The 19,861-nt window shown below is 39.2% G+C and overlaps 1 protein-coding gene and 2 pseudogenes across 3 annotated transcripts in view; 1 reads left to right on the forward strand and 2 right to left on the reverse strand.

Moving 5' to 3' along the window:
• SBF2 (SET binding factor 2) overlaps positions 1 to 19,861 on the forward strand; it is a 453,884-nt gene that overhangs the window by 27,244 nt on the left and 406,779 nt on the right. The window lies entirely within an intron of this gene.
• LOC140614579 (cell division cycle protein 16 homolog pseudogene) lies at positions 4,499 to 5,556 on the reverse strand (annotated as a pseudogene).
• LOC140614580 (cell division cycle protein 16 homolog pseudogene) lies at positions 5,576 to 7,915 on the reverse strand (annotated as a pseudogene).

The following is a 19,861-nucleotide window of genomic DNA, read 5'->3' on the forward strand; positions in this document are numbered from 1 at the left end:
AACCGCTGAGCCACGCGGGTTGCCCTCTTTTTAAAAAAAAAAAAAAAAAAAAAGATTTTATTTATTTATTCATGAGACACGCGCACACACACACACACACACACACACACACACACACACGCAGAGGCAGAGGGAGAAGGCTTCATGCAGGGAGGCCGATGTGGGACTCTATCCCTGAACTCCGGGATCATGCCCTGAGCCAAAGGCAGACACTCAACCACTGAGCCACCCAGGCATCCCAGATGAGCTCTTTTTTGGTATAACATTTCACACACTTATTTGGTCACAGAGCTCCTAATGAATGGTAGATATGTCACTGAGTAGTATTTTGTGGAAGCATTGTATCTCACTGAATAGTATTTTGTGGAAGCATTGCATTAGAGTAAGGTAGGAGTCTGTCATCTTTCTTTAGAATTAGTTATTGTTACGGAATAACTATTGGTTATTTTAGTTGGTGGTCATTGACAGTAGAGGATGGTTGTTAAAAACATAGGCTTTGGCCCTACGTAGATAGGATTTTAATTTCAGCACTATTTATTATATGTGATTTTATGTAAGAACTTAATCTTGGGGCATCTGGGTGTCTTAGTTAAGCATCTGACTGAATCAGGTCATAGTCTTAGGGTTCTGGGATTGAGCCTTGTATAGGGCTCTGCACTCAGCAGGAAGTCTGCTTTCCCTCTCCTTCTACCCCCCCACCCATAAGAGAGAGGAGGGAGAGGGAGAAACAGGCTCCCTGCTGAGCATGGGGCCCAATGTGATGTTCGATCCCAGGACTCCAGGATCATGACAGGAGTGGAAGGCAGATGCCCAACCAACTGAGCCACCCAGGTACCCCAATAAAATCTTTTTTAAGAAAAGAACTTAATCTTTATGGGTCTCAGTTTGCTGATCTGTGATATTTTCTGTTGGATGCTTAGCCCACATCTGACATAGTTTTTTTTTTTTTTTTAAAGATTTTATTTATTTATTCATGAGAGACCTAGAGAGAGGCAGAGACACAGGCAGAGGGAGGAGAAGCAGGCTCCATGCAAGGAGCCCGATGTGGGACTCGATCCTGAGAATCTGGGATCAGGCCCTGAGCTAAAGGCAGACACTCAACTGCTGAGCCATCCAGCTGTCCCCTGACATAGTTTTAAAGACTTAAAAAAAAAAAAAAAAAAGGCTTAATAAGTTGTGACTTGTAAAACTACCTATGTTTCTATTAGAAAATGTTTGGGTGCACCAGTTAGGACAATCATTCTTCTATAATAGGAAACTATCTTACATCTGAATAGTTTTATCTAGCATAATTCATGTGTTAGATTTCATTTTAGGATAAATATGGAATAATCTGGGCTCAAAAGAGAATCTCAATTTAGAGAAAAGGTATCGTTGGCAGAGAGGCTATTAAATCTTCATACCCAAGAGAAGAAAATATTGGGGTGGTGTAAGGAGATGTTACCATTTAAGACCTGCTGTATAGGACTGTGTGTGTAGGGGTTGACACTTTGGTGAGAGACCATGCTCTCTAGAGAGGGTGAACTAGATATTTGAATCTGCATTTACCTAATGATGTTTTGGTTTATAAAACAAATGTGTATCGATAAACATAATGCTCCAAGAGTGAGGGACAGCTACAGCCCATTTCTGAAAAAAGCAGTTAGCTGCAAGGGCTTGCATCAATTGTTACACTTTGTCTTATGAGTCCCCTCACTCTGCCACAGTTCATTGGACCATGGATTGGCATCAGTGATATATCACCTAGGCCTATTGGCTTATAAATTAACCTGACCTAAGAACTGTACAGTAGTTCTCTCTTACAGAATGGTTAATTCACTCAGTGTAATCCTCTTCATTAGGGAATTTGAATATGCACTAGCAAAGAAAACAGCAAAGAAACAGAAGCTCAGGGCAATAGAAACCATGTAGTAGAGAGAGTAGTCCTAGTGGAGAATTAAACAACCACTGTCACAGGAGAGGCAGAATAAGGAAATAGTTATAATATTTAGGGTTCTTACTGGATACCAGTGGATTTTTTGTTTGTTTAAAATTTTATTTATTTGAGAGAGCGAGCGAGCAAATGAGAAAGCACAGCAGGGGGAGTGACAGAGGGAGAAGAAGAAGCAGACTCTTCTAAACAGGGGGCCTAACCCAGGACTCTGAGATCATGACCTGAGCTGGAGGTAGACGCTTAACTGTTTGAGCCATCCAGGCACCCCTGGGTACAAGTTTTATTTTATTTTGACCAGTGTTCCAGTTTTCTTTTCTTTTCTTTTTTTTTTTAAATTTATTTATGATAGTCACAGAGAGAGAGAGAGAAGAGGCAGAGACACAGGCAGAGGGAGAAGCAGGCTCCATGCACCGGGAGCCCGACGTGGGATTCGATCCCGGGTCTCCAGGATCGCGCCCTGGGCCAAAGGCAGGCGCCAAACCGCTGCGCCACCCAGGGATCCCCCAGTGTTCCAGTTTTCAATGAGGCTTAATTGTGGAGACTTTTCTTGTGCTTCTGTACTATCCCACATATTCTTAGACTAAACTCTCATTGTGAAGTAACTTAAATGAATCTGCATATAGTTCTGGCAGTTGGAAAGAGCCCATCTTAATATTAGCACCTACATCCTTTAAGTAAAGCATGATAATTCAGTTAGTTGATGTAAATTAATTAATTGATTAGCTGGATGGGAGCAACAGGGACTTTGCTTGTGGCACTATTGACTAGGGAATGTAATAAAGATTATGCACCCCTTTTTTGACCGGTTGCCCCAGTCTTAGAGTGAAGAGACCTGGGTTTATGGCTCTGCTACCCATTAGCTTTGTATTTCATACATATGTATTTCATGGGCCAGAGTTTTTTTTCTGTAATTTGAATTAGTCAAACTATTTTTCTTTCACCAGAAAAGAAGCTTTTTAGTAAAATTGGTTGTTGTTCACAGTACTTAGAAATGGTTAGAGATAGCTATAAATCTGAAAAATGAGAGGAAATAATAGCAATCTAAGTAAACATTGAAATACTGATGTAGCTTAACTAGGAAAGTCTACTAGTATTCAGCATTGTTCTATTCTTTTTTTTATTCTATTATTTTGTTCATGAAAAAGGAATGTTGAGGGGATAGTATATTTTCATAGATGTGGCATTAACTTGTCTACTTTCACTACGGTGTTTATTTTTTCTTTTTTATTTATATTTCAAATATTTATAACCATTTCCTCTAGAGAATTTGACAAACAGGTAGATTTGTTTTTTTAATGCAGTGCTTTCCTAGGTTTTTCATCCAGAGTCAACCTGATAAGGGGGCAAAAGACCAAATGCTTTTTTTTTGTTGTTGAGAATCTTGATCTATGAATTAGATTAAAGTATGGACCAACTAAATTATACTATGATTCACTAATAGTGATATCTTAGGTCAACAGTAATTCTTACTTCTTGACAGAAAAAGTTCCCTTTAGAAAAAATAATTGCAGACTGCCCCCAAAGTAGTTATTGTACTCTTAATATGATAGATTAATATTTAAGCATTGGTAGATTCTGTGATTTAGAGATCTTGGTTGTAACTTTCTGCTTTCCCATGGAATCATGAACATAGCCAGGAGCAAAAAGAAGCTTTAAAAAAAGAAAAAAAATTTTTTTGGCAGTTTACCTTCTTTATTCCATTATGTATAATTACTTTGTAGGATCAGAAAAACATCTGTTGGAAAGGTGTGTAATCCAGTCTCTTATGACAGGTCTCTGTTCCTAAATGTAAATATGTAGTCTAGATTTGTATAAGAAATGAGAAATTCTAAGACATGACAAGGATGTGAGGAAATATTGACTTACCCTAAGACAAAATGGAATTAAGACCTGTTTGGTGGTCTGACATAGATGTCTCTAACATCATGTCACTTTCATTCATTTCAGTTTCAAAAGGTTTTTCCAAGGAAAGTGTATAGAATCTGGAGTTTTCCTTGAGGTTTCCAGTAGTACAAACCCTGTCTTCTGCAATCTGTTTTTCTATTTAAAATTCTCTGCAATAAAAAACAACAAAATCAAGTCCCCTGAAATCTTATGGAAGTGAAGTAATGTTTTTTAGTGTCTTCATTGTATGCACATCAAAGTCATGACATTTTTTTTAAAAGATTTTATTTATTCAAAAAAAAGATTTTATTTATTCATGAAAGACTCAGAGGGAGGGAGAGGAAGAGACATAGGCAGAGGGAGAAGCAGACTCCCCACGGGAGCCTGATGCAGGACTTGATCCCAGGACTCCGGGATCACCACCTGAGCCAAAGGCAGATGCTCAACCATTGAGCCACCCAGGTGTCCCAAAAGTCAAAACATTTTTATTTTTTATTTTTTTAAATTTTTATGTATTTATGATAGTCACAGAGAGAGAGAGAGAGAGAGAGGCAGAGACATAGGCAGAGGGAGAAGCTGCCTCCATGCACTGGGAGTCTGATGTGGGATTCGATCCCGGGTCTCCAGGATCGCGCCCTGGGCCAAAGGCAGGCGCCAAACCGCTGCGCCACCCAGGGATCCTCAGTCATAACATTTTAATTTGTTTTTAATATCTGCTCCAGTGTAAGCTTCAGAATCACCAATGTACATTTCAATCCAGTGACCAAGCATTGTAACAGAAAATACTGCCTAAAATGAAGGGCTGTGAGGAAATAGTAGTATTTTCAAAGTTGCCCACCGGATTGTGGATATATCTTATGACAGAACAGGTGGATGAGATGAGTTCTAAGGAATTAACATGGTGATAATCCAGTGCCTTTGGCATATTTTTTAAGCTTCCTTTGGACATGTCCAAGTTGTTCGACAAAGGTTCCCATTTGTCAACTGTTACTTCATGCCGAATTGCTTTAATTTTTTTCCGAAAGCATCAAGAAACCGTTTTTCTGCTGTTTTCCATTCTCTATTCTGAAGTGCAAGCACACCAATCTTGTGCATAACAAAAGGATCTTCTAGTGCAGTGTTTAGCTTATGCAAAGCTTAGCGCTTGGCCAAAGAATCTTTCAGCCTATTTTAAGTTATTGGTCAATCCATATTACAATACAGTGTAGAGCATTGGCAAATGACACTCTTTCATCACCTATATTCTTATGAAGTAAGCAGCCATGGCCTGGTCATGCTCACTCTCAACTGCAAACAATTGCTGGTATGCTACCCAGTGGGCCTGTACTCTTCTCAAGAATTGTTGCTTTGCTGATACACTTTCTGACATGTTCATTTTTATGACCAACCATGAGATAATAGCGTCCCACTGCAAACCAAGATACAGGATTGCACACCAATATATGAGAAAGAGAGAAAAAGTCATTTGTTTTATTTAGCTCCACAAATGTCCCTGTATGTACAGGTAAACAGTTTGCATGGAAAGGATCTTTCGCTATTACTATAGAAGTAAGATGGTAGCACACTTACGTGCGTATGTATGTATGTATGTTATTTATTTAGAGAGAGAGAATGGTAAGCAGGTTTCATGCTATGGTGGAGCCCTGCCTAGGGCTCTGTCTCTTGATCTGTCTCATGATCCTTGATCATGACCTGAGTGGAAATCAAGAGTCAGATGCTTAACTTACTGAGCCACTCATGTGCTGGCTTGTGTACATTTTAAAAATCACAGTTATGATGATGTCAGTCAGCTGAAGACACTGTCACATCCAGAATCTCTTGCAAACTATCTACATAATTAGGGAGGACAGTTTCACTGGTTTATTATACTTTTAAAATTTGTTCTCAAATAGAAAGTGTAGCAATTCCTTTTCTTCAGTACAGAGCATGCTAAAAGGTAATGACTCAAGTTCTTTTCTTTTTGGGCTGTCAACATGTGATGTGACATTAAAAGATTAAATGCTTCAAAACAGGCGTGGAGTCTGTAGCTATAGGTTGCTAGGGCTTGGTTATCCAGGTCATCTTAGATTTTCCCTTGTTAAGAGATAAATGGAACTTTTTTTTTTTTTGAGAACCATGACATTTCCCAGTCATTGGAGGGGTATTTAAAGCTACTTTTATCAAATATTTTTCAAATAACGTTTTGTTGATTGTTTCTTCCATATCAAGAATATCAAGAGCCTGCTGATGCTTTCTTGCAGCATAATGACTTGTAGCTACAAGGTAGTGACAGCTTCCTTTGTTCAGTTTTTTGTGACTGAAGTGTATGAGCTGCTTTGTAATATAGCACTGTCAGGTAAAGACACAACCTTTAGAAGTCCCTGAATTCCTCATGAGAGAGTGAAGCTTATCTGCACAAAATAGAGCACATTGATACTGTTGCTGGTCCAGCTACTGAGAGATGTGCTAGATGTGCTTCTGCAGCTGCTGCATGTTTATGGCTGTGCAGCCTTGGTGTCCAGCTGAGCGGATTCAGCAGTCACCCTCCTTCCCACTGACCCTCCCTCCCCCCCCCGCCTGTGTTGCCTAAAATAAACATAAAGTTCTTAGGAGTTAAAATCACTGTCTTAAAGACTATGCATTAATGTACTGGCAGGGTTTACTTCTGATTTTATATAGTTCTTACCTCTATCTGTTGCACCCCCTAAAGAGAAAAATAAAAAGGTTTTCAGAAACAGAAGTTGTGACTGGCTTTCTTTCTTTCTTTCTTTTCTTTCTCTGTTTCTCTCTGTTTGTTTGCTTTTAATTGATTTATTCATGAGAGAGACAGAGACCTAGCCAGAGGGGGAAGCAGGCTCCCCCGGGTTCAAACTTGAGCCAAAGGCAGATGCTCAGTTAATGAGCCACCCAGGTGTCCCTATCTCTACTTACTTTTTCCTATCATTAAATTTTTTTTTATTTTTTTTTTTACAAATCAAGTTATATATTCATGTAGCTTAAAATCAAATTTCTATGAGGCATATTACAAAACCATCAAATTTCTATGAGGCATATTACAAAACCACCCGTATTGTTCTTCACTACTCTGTCCCCCACTTTTGTATTTTTCATCCCCAGAGGCAACTCTTGGAAACTTTTAAATGATTTTTTTTTAAAGATTTTATTTATTTATTCATGATAGTCACACACACACACACACACAGAGAGAGAGGAGTCTGCTTTGCTCTTGGGCACATTCTCTCAAATAAATAAATAAATAAATAAATAAATAAATAATAAATAAATAAATAAGATCCTTTATTTATTTATTTTTTAATTTTTATTTATTTATGATAGTCACAGAGAGAGAGAGAGAGGCAGAGACACAGGCAGAGAGAGAAGCAGGCTCCATGTACAGGGAGCCCGACGTGGAATTCGATCCCGGGTCTCCAGGATTGCGCCCTGGGCCAAAGGCAGGCGCCAAACCACTGCGCCACCCAGGGATCCCTTGGAAACTTTTAAAGCTGATTCTTTTGGTATTTATTGCTTGTGTCAGAGGTTGCTAATTGTTCCCCTTCCTCAGAAATGGAACCTCTCTCTGGTTTTTAGCTGGGTGCATTGCTACCTGGAATATAGATATGCTGCAATCTTCTTGCAGCTAGTTGTGGTGATATGACTAAGTACTGAGCAAGTAAGTCACAGGTGACTTCTGGGAGGTGTTTTTAAGAATAAGGAGCAGAGCCTTCATTACCCTTCTTTCTTGCTGGTTAGAAGGTGGATGTTAGAATTGGTACTTGAGCTGCCATCTTGGACTGGGAAGTAAAAGCTATATCTTAAAGATTGTACAATGAAAAGACAGTCATGGGTTCTCCATACCAGTCCTGAATTATTTCATTTATGTGGAAGAGAAAAAAATTTCCCTGTTAAGTTCTTGAGGTTTCTGGTCTCTTGCAGCCCAACCTAAGCCTAACTAGTATACCTCCATGTCAGTAAATAAATCTTATATTACCGTTTTTTTTGTTTGTTTGTTTGTTAAAATATGTAACTATATTTCTTGATTTCTTGCATGAAAATGGAGATTGACTTTCACCTAGCCTGTTATATTTGCCTGCTCAGGCACACTTCTCACTTACCTGGCATCTTCCTAATACCTTGTTACAATGTAGTTTTGGCTAAATCAGTATTCAGTGCTTTCATTTTGACTGTGTAAATGAACTTAATAATCTTTGTTGTTTGCTTAGTTTTCTATTGCTTATCATTAATTCAAACTCAGCTAATTCTCCAAGTTATCTAAAATCTATTAGCTTTGTCTTCTTGAAGATCTATCTCTCTCTGGGCGTTTTGAGATCTTTTAATATATATTGATTGTTTTGGTGATTGATGATGCACCACTGATATCTTGGAATTTATCTTCCCCCATAATTATGAAGATTTCCTTTTTTTGTCTTCCTTGTGTTGAATTTTTTTATTCTTGGATCTCACTTCTTATTTTTTTCCTTAATTTTGTTGAAGTATATCTTTCAGTGGCATCAGTGGAAAGGGAGAGTACAAAGGAAGTGATATTACTGAGGCCTTGCTTGTCTGAAATATTTTTATTCTTGATTGATAATTTGGATTAACTAGAAATAATTTTCCCTCAGAAGTTTAAAGTTATTGATCCATTATTTTTTCGTTTTCAAGATTGTGAAGGGTCTAGTGCTACTCTGATTCCCAGTCTTCTGTGTGATGCTGTTTTCCCTCCCACAGAACTTTTGGGATCTTATATGTATTTCTGGTTTTTGAAACTTCATGCTTTTTAATGGGTCTTTTTGTATGCATTATCTATACTTTCAGTAAGCTCTTCTAAACTGGTAGCTTATGAACTTAAGTCCTTCCATTCTCCACTGTTTCTCTTCCCTTTCTGGAAGCCCTGTTTTCATTTCTTTGGTTTTTGTTTTTTAAGATTTTATTTGAGAGAGAGAAGCACGCACACTCGAACAGAGTAAGGGTAAGAAGGAGAGGGAAAAGCAGGGTCCCTGCTGAGCAGGGAGCCCAGCATTCTGGGCCTCAGTCCCAGGACGCCAGGATCATGACCTGAGCTAAAGGCAGATACTTAACCAACCAACTGAGCCATCCAATCATCCCTGGTTTTTGTTCTTATTCTTTTTTGCTGTTCTGTTAGTTTCTTCCCTTTTTCTTCTTTTTTTTCCCCCCTTTTTCTTCTATCTCTTTTTCATTTCTGCTGTCACTAAAAATATTTCAACAGCCTTTTTTTTTGTCTCTGAATATTCCTTTCCATAACATTTGGTGTTTGTTTTTATGGTTAGAATATTTTCTCTATGTCTTTAAAGATATTACTGATTTTATTTATTTATCTATTTTTTATTTTTTAATTTATTTATTTATGATAGTCACTCAGAGAGAGAGAGAGAGAGAGAGAGAGGCAGAGACACAGGCAGAGGGAGAAGCAGGCTCCATGCACCGGGAGCCTGACGTGGGATTCGATCCCCGGTCTCCAGGATCGCGCCCTGGGCCAAAGGCAGGCGCCAAACCGCTGCGCCACTCAGGGATCCCGATATTACTGATTTTAAAAAATGTTTTTGTTTCCTTGAATAAGACTTTTTTTTTCTTTTATTAGCTTCCTGCCATCTTTTAGTTTTATTCTTCCCTTTTAGAGGCTTTCTTTAGCTTTCTCTTAATCTTGTAGTCATTGTGAAATTTTGGACTATTGGCTTCACCATTGGTTAAAAATGGGTGATCCTACTGGGATTGGGTTTGACAACTTCCCTTGAGTTTTTGTTTGTTTGTTTGTTTTTACCTTTGGTTTGTCAGATTTCCCAGATAAGGATCTTTCCATTTCCTGCCTGGGAGGTATAAATTTCGTTGCCAGAATTTGGGGAGCAGGGTAGAGGAAGATTCGAGATTGCAGAATTCATTGTGTAAACTTTTTTTTATTTTTAAAGATTTTATTTATTCATGAGAGAGAGAGGGGCAGAGACACAGGCAGAGGGAGAAGCATGCTCCGTATAGGGAGCCTGACGTGGGACTCGATCCCGGGTCTCCAGGATCATACCCCCGGCGGAAGGTGGCACTTAAACCTCTGAGCCACGGGGGCTGCCCCATTGTGTAAACTTTTACACAATTTCCTCTCTGCAGTTTGATGTGCCTGTTCTCAAATGCTAAGTATTCCCATAGGCCAATTATTCTCTTTTAAATGTTTTCCTAGTAGTAAATCTCAACTCTTCTGCTGGGATAGAGCAAGACAGTCACCCAGATATATAGAGAAGGGAGAGCATCTGGGGATCTGCTTCTTAACTAAGCATTTAAACAGTTCTACTCACATTTCATTTCTAGAAGTATCTGGTACTGCCAACTGCAGAGCTTGTTGAGAGTTCTGAAGTGTAAATCAGGTAGCTTCTTGTCATCCCTTATATTAGTTTAGGATTTAGTGTTCTGAGGTGAGCTGATTGAGCTAAATTTATCCTGCTGCTTTTCAACTTTTAAACTTGCATTTTATCCTATCCTGTTTTTTCCTTTCTCTTTGTGGTTGCGTTGCTAATCATTTGTTTCTTTGCTAACACCACTCCTTTATTTTAAAACTTTTCTTTTTTAAAGATTTTATTTATCTATTCCTGAGAGACACAGGCAGAGGGAGAAGCAGGCTCCATTCCACGCAGGGAGCCTGACATGGGACTCGATTCAGGGTCTCCAGGACCACACCCTGGGCTGAAGGCGGCGCTAAACCGCTGAGCCACCCGGGCTGCCCTATTTTAAAACTTTTGAAACTGAAAGAACTAGTAAGTTGATTTGCTTATTGACTGTAATACCTGGTCAAGTTACTGCAAAAGTATTTTAGAATTTCAGAATTTCCTGGGTGTTATTTTGTAAGATTTGTTTGCTTCATTAAAATGAGATGTCGGGCAACGCCGGTGGCGCAGCGGTTTGGCGCCGCCTGCAGCCCAGGGCGTGATCCTGGAGACCCTGGATCGAGTCCCACATCCGGCTCTCTGCATGGAGCCTACTTCTCCTTTAGCCTGTGTCTCTGCCTCTCATTCTCTCTCTGTGTCTCTATGAATAAATAAATAAAATCTTAAAAAAAAGTAAAATGAGATGTCAACTCTTTAAAAGGTGTTTTCTTTTTCTTTCTTTTTTTTTAGAGAGACCATGAGCCCGGGTGGGGGGAGGGGCAGAGGGAGAGAGAGATTTGGAAGCAGACCCCACATCCAGCACAGGGCCTGACTTCAAGCTCTGATCTCACCACCTGAGATCATGACCTGCCCAACTGACTGAGCCACCCAGGCACCCCTTAAAACAGTGTTTTTAAGATTAAGATAACATTTCTTACAATAAGAAAACAAATGAAAAATGTGTACATGTGTCTACTTTGCTTTATCGGCTAGGGCTGATACTGTTTTCCTTCCTTTTCCATTTCGGCCATAACAAAATGATAGATTATGAATTTTTTCTCTATAAGCTCTCATCTCTACCTGTTGGCTAACACAGGTAGATTTTTTTTTTTAAAGACTTATTTATTTATTCATGAGAAACAGAGAGAGAGAGAGAGAGAGAGAAAGAGGCAGAGACACAGGCAGAGGGAGAAGTAGGCTCCATGCAGGGAGCCTGATGTGGAACTTGAACCCAGATCCCAGGATCACTACCTGAGCTGAAGGCAGGCACCCAACCGCTAAGCCACCCAGGTGTCCCAAGACAGGTGGATATTAAACCAGAATAGAGGGGTACTTTGGTCGGTCAGTTGGTTAAGCATCTGCCATCTGCTTAGGTCATGATTCCAGGATCCTGGGATGGAGCCCCTCATTGGGCTCTCTGCTCAGCAGGGAGTCTGCTGCTTCTCCCTTTCCCTCTGCCTTCAGCTCCCCCTGCTTGTGCTCTCTGTCTGTCAAATAAATAAATAAAATCTTAAAAAAAGAACCCAACTCAGAATAGAAAGAGGTTCTAGTAAAAAGAGAAAATTTAGTAAGCACAAAGAAATATGAATTTTTTCTGTCATTTGGCAGATATTTGTTGAGTACCTGTTATGTGCTAGTAATGCACAAAATGAACATAGTCTTTGTTCTTATGGAGTTTATAGTCAGTTTGAAAGACCTCTAGAAAAAAACCTTTAGGGTACCTGGGTGGCTCAGTCATTTAAGTGTCCAGCTCTTGATTTTGGCTCAGGTCATGATCTCAGGGTTGTGAGATCTAGCGTGGCATTGGGGGTGGAGCCTGCTTAAATTCTCTCCCCCTATCCCTCTGCAACCAACCCCCCTTCCCACCTCATGTTCCCTCTCTCTTAAAAAAAATGTTTGGGGGGATCCCTGGGTGGCTCAGCGGTTTAGCATCTGCCTTTGGCCCAGGGCGTGATCCTGGAGGCCCGGGATCGAGTCCCACATCAGGCTCCCTGCATGGAGTCTGCTTCTCCCTCTGCCTGTGTCTCTGCCTCTCTCTCTCTCATGAATAAATAAATAAAATATTAAAAAAAAATGTTTGAATGGCTGTTGCCTATAATGTCATACTATATTAATGTTTACAAGTACTCCAAAACAGTGTGCATCTCAAATTTAAATGTGCATTTGAATCTATTGGATATTTGTTACAAATATAGATGGTGATTCAGTAAGTCTGAGGTGAGGCCTGAGGTTCTACATTTCTTTCTTTAAAAAAATTATCCTTTTTAGCTATGATTTACATATGATAAAATTCACATATTTGGGACGCCTGGATGGCTCAGCAGTTGAGCGATGGCTTTTGGCTCAGGGTGTGATCCTGGATTCCCAGGATTGAGTCCCACATTGGGCGACTTGTATGGGCCTGCTTCTCCTCCCTCTCCCTATGTCTCTGCCTCTCTTTCATTGTCTCTCGTGAATGAATAAATAAAATTAAAAAAAAAAAAATTCACGGGGGCAGCCCCGGTGGCTCAGTGGTTTAGCGCCGCCTTCAGCCCGGGGTCTGATCCTGGAGACCCGGGATCGAGTCCCAGGTCAGGCTTCCTGCATGGAGCCTACTTCTCCCTCTGCCTGTGTCTCTGCCTCTCTCTCTCTCTCTGTGTGTCTCTCATGAATAAATAAATAAAATCTTAAAAAAAAATTCATGTGTTTTAGGTATATAAGTCAACAACTTTTGACATGTATGTATCTATATCTATGCAGTTGTTACAACCACTCTAAGGATCGCGTTTTTAACAAGTTCCAGGTAATGCTAATGAAGTTTGGTTTGAGGACCACACTTCTGAGTGTTGAGTCTGTAATCATCAGTTGAGACTTTAATCACTCAAACTGAGGTAACTCAATAGAAATAGGATATTTTGTTTTTTTTTTTTTTTTTTTTTTTTTTAGAAATAGGATATTTTGGTTGATTGATTTTTATTTTAAAAGTGGTCATGAAAAAAAAATGGTCATGACTATATTTGTACATTTTTTATTTATTTATTTATTTATTTATTTTTTTATTTTTATTTTTTATTTTTATTTTTTTTTATTGGTGTTCAATTTACTAACATACAGAATAACACCCAGTGCCCGTCACCCATTCACTCCCACCCCCCGCCCTCCTCCCCTTCTACCACCCCTAGTTCGTTTCCCAGAGTTAGCAGTCTTTACGTTCTGTCTCCCTTTCTGATATTTCCCACACATTTCTTCTACCTTCCCTTATTTTCCCTTTCACTATTATTTATATTCCCCAAATGAATGAGAACATATAATGTTTGTCCTTCTCCGACTGACTTACTTCACTCAGCTATTTGTACATTTTTAAATGTTTTGAACGGAAAACAAAGCCTTGAAAATTAAAAAGATACCAGTTAGGTGATGAAAACTGCCCTATTCTTGCTTTCTAGCTACACAGTTTCCCTTTGCAGAGCCATTTATTGCATATCCTTCTTTAGATATTCTGTACAGAGAGAAGTAATTATGTATTTTAATTACCTGCTTACCTCCCTCTTTTTTACACACATGATTGCAGTTCAAATGTTCTTTTTCTTTGATGCTTTTTATTTTTAAAATCAGATTTTTATCTTTTGTTTTGTAACTTTAAAAAAATTGAAGTAAAATTTATATAGAATAAAACGCACATATCTTAAGTGTACAGTTTGAGTTTTAACAAACGAATATACCCTTGTAATGTAATCTCAATCAGGACTTTGATGCCTAACTTGGACAGGCTTCTGGCATGCTTATTTTGATGTTTCTAATTCTATGATCACACTTTTAAAAAAGCATTTTTGGAAAAAATGGAAATGGAAAAACATTAACGAACCACTATTTTATTGCATATAGGACTAATAAGTGCTTTTGAGATATCATCAACTACTTCAAAAAAAATAGACTTGGGAAGCCTGGGTGGTTCAGCAGTTGAGCATCTGCCTTTGGCTCGGGGTGTGATCCAGGAGTCCCAGTCCTAGGATCGAGTCCCACATCAGGCTCTTTGCATGGAGCCTGCTTCTCCCTCTGCCTGTGTCTCTGCCTCTCTCTCTCTCTGTCTGTCATGAATAAATGAATAAAATCTTTAATTAAGGAAAAAAAGAAATAGACTTTTTTTTTTTTTAGAGCAGTTTTAGTTTCATAGCAAGATTGAAGGGGAAGTACAGAGTTCCCATATATACTCTACTCCCACAAGCACAGCCTTCTCCATTATCAGCGTCTTGCACCAGAGCAGGACTTTTTTCTTTTCTTTTGTTTTTTTGTTTTTAATTGCAGTTCAGTTTGCCAACATATAACACCCAGTGCTCATCCCATCAAGTGTCCCCCTCAGTGCCTGTCACCCAGTCACCCCAACCCCTGCCCACCTCCCCTTCCACAACCCTTTGTTCATTTCCCAGAGTTAGGAGTCTCTCATGGTTTGTCTCCAGAGCAGGTTTTTGTTACAGCTGCTGAACCTAACTTGGCACATCCTAATCATCCGAAGTCCATACAAAATACAGGATAGTTTCACTACCCTAAAAATCCTCTGCATTCTGCTTGTTCGTCTCTCTCTCTTCTTAACCCCTGGCAACTACTATTGTTTCTTTGCTTCCATAGTTCTGCCGTTCCTAGACTGTCCTATAGTTGACATAATGCCATATGTAGTCTTCTCAGATTGGTGTCTTTGACTTAGTAATATGTATTTAAGGTCTTTGTATGTTTCTTCATGGCTTGATAGCTCATTTCTTTTCATCTGTGAATAATATTTCATTGTCTGTATGTGCTATAGTTTATTAATCCATTGACCCACTGAATGACATCTTGGCTGCTTCCAAATTTTAGCAATTATAAATCAAGCTACTCTGCATATGATGTGCAGGTTTTGTGTGGACATGTTTTTAATTCCTTTGAGTAAGTATCAAGGAGCATGGTTGCTGGATTATATAAGAAAAGTACATTTAGTTTTGTGAGAAACTGCTAAAGTGGCTGTATCCTTTTGCATTCCCACCATCAGTGAGTGAGAGTTCTTGTTGCTTCATATTCATGTCAGTATTTGATGTTGTCAGTGTTTGGATTTTGGCCATTCTAATCGATGTGTTATCTCATTGTTCTAATTTGCAGTTCCCTAATGAAATATGATGCTGAACATTTTTTATATGCTTATTTGCCTCTTTTGCATATCATCTTTGGTGACGTGTCTCTTCAGATCTTTTGCCCATTTAAAAATTATTGGGTTGTCTATTTTCTTAGTGTTCTTAATGTTGAGTTTTAAGAGTTTTTTTCTATATTTTGGAGAAAAGTCCTTTATCAGATATTTTTTCCCAGTCTGTGGCTTATCTTCTCATTCTCTTGAATTGACTCACTTATTAGGTGGAGATTCTGAAAAAGATTGTAGGTTAACAAAAGTTCTGATTAGAGAATGGTTTATAATTTCATAACATAAGGAAGGTCTTCAGATAAAAAATTTTTCAAGTACTATTTACACATTCAGAGTGATTTAAGATTTTACTAATTTTGTGAAATATGTATCAGTTATATTAACCTGTGCCTTATTCAGAAAAGAAAGGGGGATCCCGGGGTGGCTCAGTGGTTTGGCGCCTGCCTTGGGCCCAGGGCATGATCCAAGACCTGGGATCGAGTCCCACATCGGGCTCCCTGCATGGAGCCTGCTTCCCCTTCTGCTTCTCCCTCTGCCTGTGTCTCTGCCTCTCTCTCTCTCTCTCTTATGTCTATCATGAATAAATAATAAATAAAATTTTTTAAAAAAAGTAATTACAGTCCTGAAACAAAATACAAAAGAAAATAGATGAAAGGAGGCTTCCCTTCATTTTTTTTTTTTTTTTTTTTTTTTTTATCAGATACAAGATTTTGAGTAGAGAGGAGAAAAGACAGAACAACAAGGCCTGGAATCTGAGTGCTGTGGGAAGTACAAAATGGCTCAGTTTGGCTGGTGCCTTATATATATCTATATAAAGGAAGACCCTAAGAAAAAAAATTACAGATGGGTTGAAACAACCACACTAACACACCAAAATAAGTTGTGTTAGTGTGGTTGAATCACATGTGTTTTTTGTCCTCTCATCTTATACATTTTATGTAATACATGTAAAACTAAATAATTATAAATTGTTATAGTAAATATTTGTGCATTTTACTTTATTGTTTAAAAGTTTGGTCAGGGCAGCCCCAGTGGCGCAGTGGTTTGGCGCCGCCTGCAGCCCAGGGCATGATCCTGGAGACCCTGGATCGAGTCCCATGTCGGACTTTCTGCATGGTGCCTGCTTCTGTCTCTGCCTCTCTCTCTCTCTCTCTCTCTCTCTCTCTGTGAGTGTCTCTATGAATGAATAAATAAAATCTTAAAAAAATTGAAAAAAAAAGGTTTGGTCAAAACAGTGTTGGGAAAACCTGAGAATGAAGCACATAAAGTGTTGAATATTGGGTAATTGCATTGAAAGGGTTTGCAGTGTTTTATAGTTAGCTGTAAAAGTGTTCTGTACTTTTAGTGACAAGGAAAGCTGAGAAACATCTGAATGTGATGTTTTGCTATGGTAGAATTGGTGAAATTTTAATCTTCTAGTGTCTGGCTCTTTGAAGAAAAGAAGACATTTAAGAAAAAAAATCATGGGGTATTGCCTATGAGAAGAAGAGAAGGTAAAATAAAATGGGAGTCCTGATAAGTGCAGCTATTGAAAGGACATGTAAAAGGAAGGACAGCCATATAAACAGAGATGACCATAAAAGAGAGACACTAGATGTTAAAATAGTGTGGAGAAGGCCAAAGCTTGGAATGAAGCATGTGACAAATGCTTAAGTACATAAAAAGCTTTTAAAATAGTTTTAGTAGCAATGACAACAAAGAAAGAAAGAATAGTCTTGCTATTTGGACTGTGGTGTTATATTAGTAAATTGTCAGAGTGAAAGCAGAGCTTTTCTGTTTGCATTTGGCTTTGATCTTTTATTTCAAGGAGAATTATCTCTTTTTACTTGTATTTGAGTATAGTTGACATACAATGTTACATTAGTTTCAGGTATACAGCATAGTGATTCAACAAGTTTATGTGTTATACTATGCTCACCACAAGTATAGCTACCATCTGTCACCATATACTACTATTACAATTGAGTATATTCCCTAAGCTGTACCTTAAAATTTTTTTTTTAATTTTAAAGATTTATTTATTAGAGAGAGAGAGAGATAGAGAAAGCACAAGTGGGGGGAGGTGGGGAAGAGCAGAAGGAGAGGGAGAAGCAGGCTCCTGACTGAGCAGGAAGCCCAATGCAGAGCTCCCTCCCAGGACCCCCGGATCAAGACCTGAGCCGAAGGCAGATGCTTAACCAGCGGAGCCACCCAGGCGTCCCTAATCTGTGACTTTTATTCCCATAACTTATTAATTCCATAATTGGAAGCTTCTACATCTCCCCTTCACTCATTTTGTCTATAGCAACCATCAGTTTGAAGGAGAATTATTTTCAGAATAAAGAGGATAAAAGAATTAGTGTTCTTTTCTTTTCTTTTCTTTTTTCTCTTCTCTTCTCTTCTCTTCTCTTCTCTTCTCTTCTCTTCTCTTCTCTTCTCTTCTCTTTTCTTTCTTTTCTTTCTTTCTTTCTTTTTTTTCATGAGAGCCACAGAGAGAGAGAGAGGAAGAGACATAGGCAGAGGGAGAAGCAGGCTTCATGCAGGAAGCCCGACGTGGGACTCGATCCCAGAACTCTGGGATCTCGCCCTGAGCCAAGGCAGACTCTCAACCACTGAGCCACCCAGGCATCCCAGGCTAGTGCTCTTTTTATCAAGTATGCTTATTTTGTAAGATTGTCATTTTTGTTGTGAATTAAAAAAACTAATCTGTATGGGGAGAAAAATGCCACCTTTTACTACTGATTCAATTTCATTAATAAAGTAAGAAATCTATTCAGATTTTCTTTTTCTCCCCCCCCCCCCTTTTTAAAAATATTTTATTTATTCATTCATGAGAGACACAGAGAGAGAGAGAGGCAGAGATACAGGCAGAGGGAGAAGCAGGCTCCATGCAGGGAGCCTGATGTGGGACTCAATCCCTGGTCTCCAGGATCACACCCCAGGCCAATGGTGGTGCTAAACCGCTGAGCTACCGGGGCTGCCCTTTCTTTTTCTTCCTGATTCAGTTTTGGAAGATTGTATGCTAGGAATTTATCCATTTCTACTAGGTTGTCCAATTTACAGGCACATACTTCTTTTATAATCTTTTAAAATTATTCTGTGTATTTCTGTGGTGTCAGTTATTTCTCTTCTTTCATTTCATTTTTTTTTTTAAGATTTTATTTATTTATTCATGAGAGACATAGACTGAGAGAGAGAGAGGCAGAGACACAGGCAGAGGGAGAAGCAGGCTCCATGCAGGGAGCCCGATGCAGGACTGGATCCCGGGTCTCCAGGATCACACCCCGGGCCGAAGGCAGGCGCTAAACCACTGAGCCACCCAGGGATCCCTCCTCTTTCATTTCTAATTTTAGTATATGTGCTGCCGAGGCGAGCACATCTCCTCTTTCATTTCTGATTTTATTATCTTTTTTAGTCACAAGTCTAACTAGGGAAGCCTGGGTGGCTCAGCAATTGAGTGTCTGCCTTCGGCTCAGGTTGTGATCCTGGAGTCCCAGGATTGAGTCCCACATCGGGCTCCCTGCATGGAGCCTGCTTCTCCTTCTGCCTTCTCTGGGTCTCTCATGAATAAATAAATAAAATCTTTTTTTTTTTTAAAGTCTAACTAAATTTTATCAACTTTATCTTCTCAAAGATTGGTCTCATTGATCTTTTCTATTGCTTCTTAAGTTCTATTTCATTTATTTTCACTGTAGTGTGTATTATTTCCTTCCATCTACTAGTTTTTTTTTAAGACTTTATTTATTTTTTTAAATTTTTTAAAATTTTTATTTATTTATGATAGTCACAGAGAGAGAGAGAGAGGCAGAGATATAGGCAGAGGGAGAAGCAGGCTCCATGCACCGGGAGCCCGATGTGGGATTTGATCCCGGGTCTCCAGGATCGCGCCCTGGGCCAAAGGCAGGCGCCAAAGCGCTGCGCCACCCACGGATCCCCCATCTACTAGTTTTGAGCTGTGTTCTTTTTTCTAGTTTGGTAAGTTAAGTTGAGATATTTTTCTCTTTCTTGAGGAAGGCCTTTATCACTATAAACTTTCCTTTTATTTTTTTATTTTTTTAAAGATTTTATTTATTTATTCATAGACACAGAGAGAAAGAGGCAGAGACACAGGCAGAGGGAGAAGCAGGCTCCATGCAGGGAGCCTGATGTGGGACTCGATCCTGGGACCCCAGGCTCACACCCCAGGCTGCAGGCGGCACCAAACCGCTGTGCCACTGGGGCTGCCCTATAAACTTTCCTTTTAGAACTGTTTTTGCTGCATCCCAAAGATTTTGGACCATTTGTTTACATTTTCATTTGTCTCCATTTATTTTTTAATTTCTTTTTTGAGTTTTTCTTTTTTTTCTTAGATTTATTTATTTGAGAAAGAGAGCAAGGAGGATGGGCAGAGGGAGAGGGAGAGAATCTTGAGCAGACCCCTCGATGAGTGCAGAGCCTAATGTGGGGCTCAATCCCAGGACCCTGAGGTCATGACCTGAGCTGAAATCAAGAGTCGGATACTTAACTGACTGAGCCATCCAGGTGCCTGTCCTCTTTGACTTCTTTGTTGATCCATCCACTGTTTGGTAGTCTATC

The sequence above is a fragment of the Canis lupus genome, chromosome 23 (assembly GCF_048164855.1).
Source record: "Canis lupus baileyi chromosome 23, mCanLup2.hap1, whole genome shotgun sequence".
Taxonomy (NCBI): domain Eukaryota; kingdom Metazoa; phylum Chordata; class Mammalia; order Carnivora; family Canidae; genus Canis; species Canis lupus.